At 42.6% G+C, this 8,614-nt stretch overlaps 1 long non-coding RNA gene across 1 annotated transcript; it reads left to right on the top strand.

The window, feature by feature from the left end:
• The first annotated feature begins 1,368 nt into the window (after positions 1-1,368).
• LOC132659612 (uncharacterized) lies at positions 1,369-8,163 on the top strand. The gene is made up of 3 exons (XR_009600200.1): positions 1,369-1,906; positions 4,139-4,299; positions 6,520-8,163. It is a non-coding gene; the product is annotated as an uncharacterized LOC132659612 (long non-coding RNA).
• The last annotated feature ends 451 nt before the right edge of the window (positions 8,164-8,614 follow it).

The following is an 8,614-nucleotide window of genomic DNA, read 5'->3' as shown; positions in this document are numbered from 1 at the left end:
TATTTTCACAGCTATTTGTAAGGCCTCCTCAGACAGCCATTTTGCTTTTTTGCATTTCTTTTCCATGGGGATGGTCTTGATCCCTGCCTCCTGTACAATGTCACGAACCTCCATCCATAGTTCATCAGGCACTCTGTGTATCAGATCTAGTCCTTTAAATCTGTTTCTCACTTCCACTGTATAATCATAAGGGATTTGATTTAGGTCAAATCCCACTCCCATTCACTACCTGAATGGTCTAGGGGTTTTCCCTACTTTCTTCAATTTAAGTCTGAATTTTTCAGTAAGGAGTTCATGATCTGAGCCACAGTCAGCTTCCAGTCTTTTTTTTTTGCTGACTGTATAGAGCTTCTCCATCTTTGGCTGCAAAGAATATAATCAGTCTGATTTTGGTGTTGACCGTCTGGTGATGTCCATGTATAGAGTCTTCTCTTGTGTTGTTGGAAGAGGGTGTTTGCTATGACCAGTGTGTTCTCTTGGCAAAACTCTATTAGCGTTTGCCCAGCTTCATTCTGTATTCTAAGGCCAAATTTGTCAGTTACTTCAAGTGTTTCTTGACTTCCTACTTTTGCATTCTAGTCCCCTATGATGAGAAGGAGGTCTTTTTTGGGTATTAGTTATAAAAGGTCTTGTAGGTCTTCACAGAACCATTCAACTTCAGCTTCCTCAGCCTTACTGGTCTGCGCATAGACTTAGATTACCGTGATTTTGAATGGTTTGCCTTGGAAACGAACAGAGAGCATTCTGTCATTTTTGAGATTGCACCCAAATACTGCATTTTGGACTCTTTTGTTGACTATGAGGGCTACTCCATTTCTTCTAAGGGATTCTTGCCCACAGTAGTAGATATAATGGTCATCTGTGTTAAATTCACCCATTCCAGTCTATTTTAGTTCGCTGATTTCTAGAATGTCGACATTCACCCTTGCCATCTCCTGTTTGACCACTTTCAAATTGCCTTGATTCATGGACCTAACATTCCAGGTTCTTATGCAATATTGCTCTTACAGCATCAGACCTTACTTCAATCACCAGTCACATGCACAACTGGGTGTTGGTTTTGCTTTGGCTCCGTCTCTTCATTCTTTCTGGAGTTATTTCTCCACTGATCGCCAGTAGCATATTGGGCACCTACCAACCTGGGGAGTTCATCTTTCAGTGTCCTATCTTTTTGAAATTTCATACTGTTCATGGGGTTCTCATGGCAAGAATACTGAAGTGGTTTGCCATTCCCTTCTCCAGTGGACCACATTTTGTCAGAACTCTCCACCATGACCCATCCGTCTTGGGTGGCCCCACACTGCATGACTCATAGTTTCACTGAGTTAAACAAAGTTGTGGTCCATGTGATCAGTTTGGTTAGTTTTCTGTGATTGTGGTTTTCAGTCTGTCTGCCCTCTCATAGAGAAGTATAAGAGGCTTATGTAAGCTTCTTGATGGGAGAGACTGTCTAAGAGGGAAACTGGGTCTTGTTTGGAGGGGTGGGGCCATGATCAGTAAATCTTTAATCCAATTTTCTGTTAATGGTTGGAGCTGTGTTCCCTTCCTGCTATTTACTTCCCTGGTGGCTCAGATGGTAAAGCCTTTGCCTGCAATGGGGAAGACCCAGGTTCGATCCCTGGGTCAGGAAGATTCCCTGGAGAAGAAAATGGCAACCCACTCCAGCACTCTTGCCTGAAATACCCCATGGACAGAGGAGCCTGGTAGGCTACAGTCCGTGGGGTTGCAAAGAGTCGGACATGACTGAGCAACATCACTTTCTAAACTATGGTGGAGGTAATGAAAATAATGGTGAGCTCCTTCAAAAGATCCCCTGAATGTACTGCTACACTCAGTGCCCCCAACCCTGCAGCAGGCCGCCACAGACCCTCATCTCTGCTGGAGACTCTTGGACACTCACAGGCAAGTCTGGGTCTGTCTCTTGTGGGGTCACTGCTCCTTTCTCCTGGGTCCTGGTGCACACAAGGTCCTGTTTGTGCCCTCCAAGAGTCTATTTCCCAGTCCTGTGTAAGCTCTGGCAGCTCTATGGTGGGGTTAATGGCGACCTCCTCCAAGGGGGCTTATGCCATACCCACGTCTGCCACACCCAGAGCTCCTGTCCCTGTGGCAGTCCGGTGCTGACCCGTACCTCCGCAGGAGACACTCAAACACAGAGAACCATGAACCATAAACCTTCCTTAATCTAAGGGTTTCAAATGCTCTCTCAGTTTCCATACAGGAAAGACTTAGTTGCCCTAAATATTTTGGGACTTTTTCAACTATCTAGTTGAGCTCTGTATCACTTTAGTAGAATTCCCCATTTTCTCTTCTAAGAGCTTAGAGATTGATCGCATTTTTTGCCCTCCTTTTTGATAAGGAAGCTAGGAAGCCTCTTTTGTTGTTGTTTTTTTTAAAGAGGGCTATAACTTTAAAAATAATGTCTGTGTCTCTAAATATTCAAGCAGATTCCTCCCATTTAGATATTTCCCCCCACTTTTGAAAATGGGGAATTAGCTGCTCTGCCTACTGAATTGGAGAAGGCCATCTCTACCTCTCTTCTTAATTTTCTAACATTGAGTATCATGGAAACATACAGTATTACTTAAAGTGAAAGTGAAAGAAAGAAAGAAAATGAAGTCACTCAGTCGTGTCCAACTCTTTGCGACCCATGGACTGTAGCCCACCAAGCTCCTCCATCCATGGGATTCTCCAGGCAAAAATACTGGAGTGGGTTGCCATTTCCTTCTCCATTTACTTAAATTAAACCAACATCCAACCTTTGTACTGCAAACATGAAGACAATCTGCTAATTACTGTTTTCTTTTGCCCTGACACCTATCTCTGTGTATCTAACTCGGAAGACAGAGATCGCAACAACCCTGGGTTCACACAGTGAATTTCCAGCTAATTAAAACAAAAACAAACAAAAAAAACAATAGTTGATTTATAAAAATAAGCTCCATTCCCGAATTTCCAGCGTCTAACCTTTGCAAAAATCTAGATGCAAGTAACAGCTATGAATTGTCTATTCGGAATTGCTCAGGCTTTAATAGATGGCCCAGTGCTTTCTGAGCATCTGCTCTTTCTGTGTGGTCTGGAGAAGGGAGGTAGGATCCTAGAATCACAGATAATGAGTCAGATAAAAATATGGCAGGTGTGTCAGAGACACGTAGAGCTCACCAAGCATTAATATACTCCTGTCCTTTCCTCAGCCTTTGTTGCAATTAAGGTTAAAGACACATGACTAGTTTTGGCCAATGAAATGTGAGCAGCTCCTTGTGTCACGTTCGGGCTAAGAAATCGAGATGGTTTGCTTCCTTCATTTCTTTTTACCACCCCACCACCACACACATACACAGTTCCAGATTGCCTAGCTATAAGATAGAGGAGAATGACTGTGAGACAGAAATAAATTTTTACTGGCTAAAGAGTCTGAGATCTGGAATTTGCTATTGTAGTAGCTAGCATTGGTTTAGTTGCTAAGTCGTATCTGACTCTTGCAACCCGATGGGCTGTAGCCCACCAGTCTCCTCTGTCCATGGGATTCTCCAGGCAAGAATGCTGGAGTGGATTGCCATGTTCTCCTCCAGGGGATCTTCCCTACCCAGGAATTGAATGCTGGTCTCCTGCACTGCAGGCAGATTCTTTACCAACTGAGCTACAAGGGAAGCATTAATTACCCTAACAGAATATCTGATACTCCTTACGTTAGAAAGTTATCGGAAAAGCTGGGAATATTATCTAGATTAAGAAACCACAAATCTGACTTTGAATCAAAATCAACTTGGGGAGTTTTAGGAAATTCACATTTCTGGGACCCATGTAAGAATTTTTAAGTTAAAATTTATGGGGAGGGCATGTGAATCAACATTTTTTTAAAATCAAGCTCCCCAATAATTCTAGACACGTCTTTCAAATCTGAACTTCTACTTTATGACATGAAAGTCCCTCTAATTATTTTCTGAAGTGATGAAATGGAAAATTTAAAATGATCAGAGAGAATCAGAGGATTTAGATCTAAAACAGAATCAACAAACTGTAGACCCAAGGGATGAATCTTGTCTTCAGTCTGCTTTTGTAAATATTAATAAAGTTTTATTGGAACACAGTCACACTCTGATTTACATATTATCTATGGCTGCTTCCACTATACAGGCAGAGTTGGATGGTTGCAACAGTGATGTTATAGTCACTCTCTGGCCCTTACTGAAAAAGCCTGTGGACTGCTGATCTACGTGCTTGTCTCTGTGCTTGAAAAAGTTAGGAACTCTTGATTTGGCCCCTCCTGTAAGTGGAAGACTCAGATTCTCAGCATTCCTGGTAAGTGTAAGAAAGGTCACTCATGGAAACTTATTTCACTTTTAGATCAGCTACACCTTATGATATCTCCATGCTCCATGGGTTAGTTTGAGTCATGCAAATTATCCTACTGTTTCATATACTGTGGAGCAACCAGAAACACAGCCACAGGAAGACAGTTATTTTAATTGAATCTAGAACGAGCTGGATGATATTTGTAGGGAAAAAAATTATAGTTTCCAAATGTATCTGGATTCTTGTAGTTCTTTCTTACTACAATAAAGATATGATGCAGAATTAATATTTAATGGGACCCATTCTGTTTATATCTTTTATTCATGTTTAAATTATATCAAGGGCTTGGTACAACCCCATCATCTACAATGATCTATATTTAAATATGTAGGTATATTTAAATATAAATTTTAAAGCTGTACAGTCCAGGAAATTCTAATTTAAAATGCAGTTCTAGGGAAATGGCTATTTTAACCAGCTCCAAATGCAGATTTAAGTTGAAGATCTCTTCAGCTCAATGCATCATCACTGTGGCTTTCCTTTCTTTCCCTTCCACTTCCCCAATAACACACTATCAATCAGAAACCTAGTGAATCACAGCAGAGAAACTGAATATTCTTGCTTTTTAGTGAACGGGAGGGGACTTTTGTCTTTTGGCTGGATGATCTGTGGTATTGCTCAGAGAAGAAAAGAAGAATGAGTCTAATATACGAATCACAAAAGAGCTTCAGTGGGTCATTTTGGTGGCCTCAGGAGTCCTGATCAGTTTTACTACAGAGTGAACGCTGGAATATAGTTGAAGATGCAGGAGCTCTGATACACACGGTTTTCTTACACTTAGAAGAAAAAAGTTATGTTTGAGCTCTGTCCCCTCACAACTTTAATTTATGTAAGTTCTTGGAGCTAGAGAAGAAAGAAAAAGCAAAGCAAAACATACAATTTCATTACACTCCCTAGGACATAATTGGTAACATGTGTACCTAATTTTGATTACTCACTCTTCTATTCACTTGTTGCTGGGTTAATTGAGAGTGGCAGTCCCAATTAAACAACCCGTAGTAGCATGTAATAGCTAATTGTGAGCAGGTTAGAAGCCTTCTTTGTCTTTGAAAAGGTCTCTTAACTCTCTAGGGCATGTCTGTTTTGGATTGAAGTCATAACTATTCAAAAATGTCTTTTAATATTAAGATTTAAGTAAATGAATTTACACTCCATGTCATATGTTTAGCAGGTGACTGAGACCATGTGCTCTTTATCCCACTTAGCAGAGAATTATAATGTGTAAGGGATTTAAATTAGGCCGTAACCAGCCTTGCTGCTAGGGGCAAAAAGTAACGTGGTTAATATGGCAGGCTAGAACAAGAAGCGGGTTCATTTGGGTTACTGCAGTGACTTCTAATTGAATTCAGGTAATTTCTTCGAAAAAGAGTTCATGCTTCTCTTCGGTCTACATCCAGCTCCAAAACTCCAGACCCAAACAGTTACTGATTTATGTAGTTACGATTTCCAAATTGCTGGGCTAAACAATAGATCTCTATGGCTACTGGGGTCTATGAAAATGATCATGCAGTTCCGATGCGGATGAGGACACATTTCATTTGTGGTAACCACAGCTGTGGGATCCCCAGGATGGTTTCTAAACTCTGTGAAGGCCAGTGGAGTCACTAAAAGATGTGCTATGACGGCTAAGGCTTTACAACACAGTTCTCATCAGTAGCCATGGGAATCGTGTGGGCGAGAGACATAGCCCTCATGGGTGAGCATGCGTGCGTCAGGGAATGCTTTACCGACAAAATAACGTTTCCCTTTCCTTCACCTCAGAACCAAATTTAAAATTTAGGAAAGTCATCGTTTCACTTTGAGATGACCTATAGATGAAGACGGACCTGACTAACTGGGCAAACTGGCATAGCCCATTTCAGGATGCATCTCTGAATTTCTTTTCCATCTTTTTCAAGCCTCTTTCCTTTGACTTCCTGTGAGGAAGGTGTTTAGGGAGGTGAGTCACACTGGTCTGCTTCTAACAAATCACCCAGCCTCTGTAAATCTCTTCCATTTTTGATTCAACTTCCTACTCCGTCTCCTTCGCTTTTCTCAGACTCATTTGCAATACACATAGGCAGAGCATAAGTGACATATTTCCTCAAGGGGTCAGGGGAATTGAAGTTAAGAATCATAATAATTTTCTGCCTGAGTTCTTATTCTTTCTTTCTTTATTTTTTTCAGGTCTACAGCTAAAAGGAAACCCGTAAGGTCAGGGTATTAGTTGAGCTTAGATTCTGTCATGAATAATAGGGACCCCAAAATATCACTGGCTCAAAGAAGATATTTATTAATTTTTCTCTGATATAAAAGTATAGAAACAGAGGCCAAAATGATGGATTCTCGGTCACTGGGGACACAGGTTGCCTCCAGCTGTCCATCTCATCAAAGTTGCTGAAATGGGTCTGTGACCCTCATCCTCATGGATGAAGCATAGCCCTTACTTTCAGGTTCCATGAAATAGGAAAGAGAAATAGGAAAGGACATGCTCACTACCATTAAGAACACATCTCCAAAGTTCCACACATCATGTCTGCTTATACTCCACAATTGGGACCTAATCACATAGTCACACTTATTTGCAGGGGAAGCCGAGAGATGTTTGGACAGCCAGGTACCTAGCTAAAATTTCGGGCTTCTAATAACATGGTTTTTCCAGTAGTCATGTATGTATGTGAGAGTTGGACTGTGAAGAAAGCTGAGCACCGAAGAATCGATGCTTTTGAACTGTGGTGTTGGAGAAGACTCTTCAGAGTCCCTTGGACTGCAAGGGGATCCAACCAGTCCATTCTGAAGATCAGCCCTGGGATTTCTTTGGAGGGAATGATGCTAAAGCTGAAACTCCAATACTTTGGCCACCTAATGCGAAGAGTTGACTCATTGGAAAAGACTCTGATGCTGGGAGGGATTGGGGACAGGAGGAGAAGGGGACGACAGCAGATGAGATGGCTGAATGGCATCACCGACTCGATGGACGAAAGCTTGAGTGAACTCCGGGAGTTGGTGATGGACAGGGAGGCCTGGTGTGCTGCGATTCATGGGGTCGCAAAGAGTCGGACACGACTGAGCGACTGAACTGAACTGAATAATAAGGAACAAGCGGAGGACGCATTAAGAGACATCCAAAAATCTTCTACTGTGGTCTGTCCAGGTGGAAATCTAAAATGCTACATGCATCTTTTTCACACACAGAGTACACTCACCCCTCCCCCTGCCAAGAGATTCAGTTGAAAATTCCCACCCACTTATAGAAGTCCAGGTTCAGAATTCAGGGTGATGCTTGGTCCCTTCTATGAGATCAGAATAGGGTTTCTTTCAGATCCCTGCTTTTCTGGTCTCATCTCATCAGTAGTAGTTACATTTTAACTGTAGCAAAAACTCTGATTTGGAAAAGGAGAGAATGCAAATTCTGCTCAGTCATCCGGCTGTAGCAGTTATCAGATCCTGCTGGACAAGAGGAAAGAGGGAGTGAGGAGGAGTCAGTCTCCCACGCAGCGCATCTGGTGGCTCTGGGTTCTGACTTTCGGGGAGGAGCTCTCTTCCTCCGTGATCCTCCCTGACCACATCTGAAGCAGACTCTTGTAGTGTGTCCTCTTTCTCCGACTCCTTCCTGCTGGTGGAGGATTGGGTTTCCAGGGGTTGCTTTAGGGCTCAAATGATCACAAGCTTTGTCAGGCCAGGCTCGTGGTTTCTTTGGCAATCCAGTTCCCTCTCCAAACAAGTAAGCGTCTGGTCTATTTGTTTCTGGTGAATGTCCTTTTGAAGAAGCAGAGTTGAAGGACTCATGTACTCATGGGTTTTGAAACTAAAGCTTGCCTTTTACTTACATACTGCTGTGTTCTGTTTATCACTCTGCCTACCTATGTTAATTTCCCAGGGCTACCATCAGGAAGCACCCCAGAGAGGGTGGCTTAAATAGTACAAATTTGTTTCTCTGAAATTCTGGAGCCAAGAAGTCTACGATCAAGGTGTCTGCAGCCTCTCGCTTTGGCCTCTAGATGACCATCTCCTCCCTGTGTCTTCCATCACGGTTTCCCAATGGTCATGTGTGTGTGTGTGTGTGTACTTGGTCATGTCTGACTCTTTGAGACCCTATGGACTGTCACCCACCAGGCTCCTCTGTCCATGAGATTTCCCAGGCAAGAGTACTGGAGTGGGTTGCCATTTCCTCTTCCAGGGAATCTTCCCCACCCAGGGGTTGAACTTGCACATCTTGTGCCTCCTGCATTGGCAGGCGGATTCTTTACCCACTGTGCCACCTGGGAAGCCTCCTCCTGCA

Source organism: Ovis aries, chromosome 3, assembly GCF_016772045.2.
Source record: "Ovis aries strain OAR_USU_Benz2616 breed Rambouillet chromosome 3, ARS-UI_Ramb_v3.0, whole genome shotgun sequence".
Classification (NCBI taxonomy): Eukaryota; Metazoa; Chordata; class Mammalia; order Artiodactyla; family Bovidae; genus Ovis; species Ovis aries.
Note: the sequence above shows the minus strand (reverse complement) of the source record. Positions and strands in the feature narration are given on the sequence as shown.